Raw genomic sequence first — 4283 nt, forward strand, 5'->3', positions numbered from 1 at the left:
TGCAAAAAGGTACCCTAGAATTCATGTGTGACTAAGTCTGAAAACCAGTGAGCAGGGCTGACTTGGGCCAGTTTCGGCCCAATACTATTCATGCTTTTTTTCTTTTTTCTTTTTCTTCCAGGATTAGAGAATTTCTAGAAAATTGTAGAAAAATGCTAAAAATACCAGACTAATTTTGTTATATTCCTAAATTCCTATAGTATTTAATAAAAATAGTTTCATCATTTTTAGTCCAAATAAGGAATTATGGAGTATTTAAAATAGCCAAAACCTATACTCCTTGAATTTTAGAAAATGATTAATAACTCCAAAAATCACTAAACTTTTTTGGGTAAGCTTTAAAAGTTATTTAGAAGCCTTGGGTAACGTTTGGCATGATTTGGACAATGTTTGGTACTTAAACCCCAAAACCCTAATCTTCTAGTGATACATGTCCTATGAACTACACTACTGACTTCAAAAACCTTAGTTTCCTGGAGTTCCGTGAAGGAAAATTGTATTCAAGACCTAAGATAATATACTTTTATTATCTTTGCATTTTCATAAGCATTACATGAGCATTCATGATTATATATGGTTATATATAGAAAACGAAGAAGAAGTAGAAGTTGAAGAAGAAAGAGCTACACCACCACCTGAAGACCCACCAGCCGGGAACTGCTTTTATTTTGACACTAGGTGAGTGCCCGTGCGTTGCGACGGAAGTAAAAACATTTGTATGAAACATAGAAACGGAACGATAACAATCAACAGAGATTGCAACATTCTTCATATGTTCCTCTTAGGTCCAATCTTAGGTTAGAGAAGGAGATATTCACGACGGCGGTTTCATTATGGGGGCAGCTCATGAGACATGATCAAAGACTCTAGAATGAACATATCGCAAGAGGAGGAGCTGCACGTTCAGCGTCGTCTCGTCTTGTTGAGGACGCACACCCACGACCAAAGCAAATCTGCAGGCATCAACACCATCCCCGTCATCCGTCAGAGTTGAGATTTGAGAACGCACTCCTCTGCCACAACAGTCAACATCAAATGAGTGTCCAGGCACAGGCGGCGGCAGCTTACCATAGCCAGCCGTGGACGTCGGTGTCCTGCCGCAGGTTGGGCTGTCGCGGCTGGAGTCTGTACCTATGCATCTGCGGTGACAGCCCCAGCACCATCATCGACGACTCCGCGGCGTCCCGGCCGTGCAGCAGCTGCTGGCTCTGGCTGCCACTGCCACTGGCTCCCACGTCCCACCACAGGAACGGCCTCGGGTTAATTCCCATCATCTCGCCAGCCTGCTGGTGTTGCCCGCTAGCAGTAGCCGCAGCCAGGTTCTGTGTTTTTCACAGGCACACATCCTTGGTTCAGTCAAAGAAAAGTTTTGGAACAAACATACATGGGATCACTTGAGGTTAAGGGCTCAGGAAACGGACCAAGCGCCTTACCATGAGGCACAGGTAGCCGCCCTGCTCTGCTGGCATGTGCATCTCCTTCGAAAGTTCAGGACGAAACAGAACTCTTGTGTGTCACAACAACTCGGGCCTTTTGAAAGAGAGATGTGTACAGGCTACCAAGCGACGGATCGGAGGTTGGAATGTTGTGTACCCTTTGGCGGATCTCGAGCAGCTGCTGGTCGAGTAGCTCTTGCTGCCAGAAACAAAACAAAGTGTGTGCTCAGCGTTAGCACTGAGGGCGAGGGATCTCCCAATACTGTTTTTTGTCTTCTTTTTAGGATAAAGAACTACAAGAATCTACAAGGCTACTCCATCAATCAATATGTCGGCGCGCTAGTTATAGTCAGTGCATAGTTACCTTCCTGAGGCAAACTTTGTACAACGAGAACTCGATCTGCTGCTCAAGGTTGCTCAGATCCTGCGCGGAGAATGAGGCCAGGTCCTCCGCCATTTACTGCGCCATGATCATCCTCAGCCTGTTCCTCTCATCCTTCATCCTAGTCATCTCCTGGACGATTTTCTTCATGGTAAAGGAGGGGGCGAATATTAGGTGGTTATACATCACTGGAAAACAGAGATTGCAACATATTGGTTCAAGAGAATCAGCCGCACCTGCTGGATGTCCATCTCCTCGAAACGGGTGCTAGGGCTTTCAGGTACCTATCAAAGACGCTTGCTATTCTGCAACCAGAAGCAGCAGTGATATATAGCACGATATAAAAACGTCGTAAAACCCCTCATGGGTGCTCAGTCATAAATAATAACTATTGAAACTATTAACCGCTGGCAATAAGAATATATGATACCGGTCTTATACCACACACCTAATCATCGTCTCTTCTGATGTTACTGTACTAAACATAAGATTGTAGTTGCAAGATTGTAGTTGGCAGGAATAATTGCAAATCAGTTCTGAAGCTCTCATGAATTTTTTGAACTCATTACTAAAGTCTAAAACCTTATAGCAGAATAAAGCTAAACCTTATATGTTATTGTACTAAACAAGCTTCAGAAATAAATAAATAAATAAATAATGCTTCACGCACCTCCATGGAGGGCTGGAGTACTCGTACATCCTGCCACTGCCAGAGAATATGATGACTCTGATTTGCGCATCACAAAGAATGGCTAGCTCGTTTGCCTTCTTGAACAACCCCATCCGCCTCTTGGAGAAGGTAACTTGGCGGTTTGTTGGATTCTCAATCTTCTTCAGCTCTACTTTTCCACGCCCCATTGGTACAGCTTGGTGCTTCTACTCTTCTCTTCTATTCAACCTACAAGAACATATGCTGCGAACATTGACAGTCATGATTCAGGACACCAAAGCACAACCATGATAAGAAACAAATAAATAGCTCATATGCGTGAGAGAAGGTAGAAGCAAATTACTTCAAATCACCAAGGCCATGAAATAAAATTAACAGACAGTTTCAGTCTTTCAGTTTCATGAAGATCAAATGAATTTAAGAGCTCGAGAAGATGAAAAGATTTGAAAAGCATGAGAAGATGAAAAGATTTCATATGTATGACCAAGAGATGACAGCAAATGGCTTCAAGCCAATAAGTCACGAGAGATGAAAGCAAATAGGTTCACATGCATGATACAATAGAAAGTTATCTATACAGGAACAAAATCATCAAAAACATATGGTTGGAGATGGGCAGATGGAGAAAAGATAACGGGGAAAGAGGTAGGAAACTTTACTTTCATTGATATCCCCATTAGAAGGAATACTATGATCTCTAAGAGTCATGACAACTGCACCACCTTCCAAAACCTTATCAAGGCCATGAAGAACCTTGACACCAGACAAGTGGTATGTTTCTCGCAAAACAAAAAACAAAGGCACTTGTAACCATTGCAATTCACGACATATTAAAACAAACAATTATATCACTATAGCTATTAGCCATCTATTAACTAAAAAGATTTGTATATCAATACCTCCCACTTATGTATCCCTCGAATTGGTAGAGCTAGCTATACACGAGCAACTCCTAGGTGGTCTCATGGACGTGGGAGTCGACAATGAGGCTGTAGCGCAAATCATAGAACTCTCAGAGCAACAAATAATACAAACTTCGTTATCATCAGACGCAACAAGAAAGACCAAAGCAACAGAGGGATGAAATACCCTTACTAACAACGACTTGATCACCATAAGCTCCTCACCTTCACAGTAATACACTGGTAGATAGAATATGTTGAGATTCATAAAGTCCTGAAGCACCGGCGTGATGGACTGCTCCAGCGGGATCGCCGCGCTCATCCGCTGGCTTGTCGTAGCACCCTGCTGATTTAAATAGGACGATTAAGCGAACACCCAAATGTGTGTCGATGGTAGGTCTGCGTCGATTTGGGGTGAGGTTTTGGGCCCTCCTTACATCCTTATAAAACACGTGTAAGTACAATACAACAGAAATCATTTTATTCAGGGCAGAATATACCTCCGTTACGACGACGAGGGTTGGGAGGGGCCGAGGGGCACAACGGGGGCTGGGAGCACCCTTCCCTGCAAATGGAGAGGCAACGCAAGGAAGCAGCCACATACCAGGAAAGTAGTTCATGTCTATGACATAAAACCGGTCTCTTGTTCCGTGCTCCCTAATCAGGTGAAAGGAAAAAGCAAAATGAGACTAATTCACTCTAAAGTCTAAACAGGGGAAAAACGAAGGCGCAAGAATCACATTACCAGTCGTCGCCGTAGTTCTCGTGCCAAGATCTCAAGCAATGGTCTCGGAGGAAGTTCTAATAGGGGCATGTTAGAAAATCAGTTGCCTACAGTGTTTTCTAATGCAACGGAAAAACCTACAAGGACAAAAAAAATTGGACAAGCAACA

The 4283-nt window shown here is 43.2% G+C and overlaps 1 pseudogene; it reads right to left on the minus strand.

Moving 5' to 3' along the window:
* Positions 1-1068: 1068 nt before the first annotated feature.
* On the minus strand, positions 1069-2789 carry LOC103632581 (MADS-box transcription factor 31-like; annotated as a pseudogene).
* Positions 2790-4283: the final 1494 nt, after the last annotated feature.

Source organism: Zea mays, unplaced genomic scaffold, assembly GCF_902167145.1.
Source record: "Zea mays cultivar B73 unplaced genomic scaffold, Zm-B73-REFERENCE-NAM-5.0 scaffold_161, whole genome shotgun sequence".
Classification (NCBI taxonomy): domain Eukaryota; kingdom Viridiplantae; phylum Streptophyta; class Magnoliopsida; order Poales; family Poaceae; genus Zea; species Zea mays.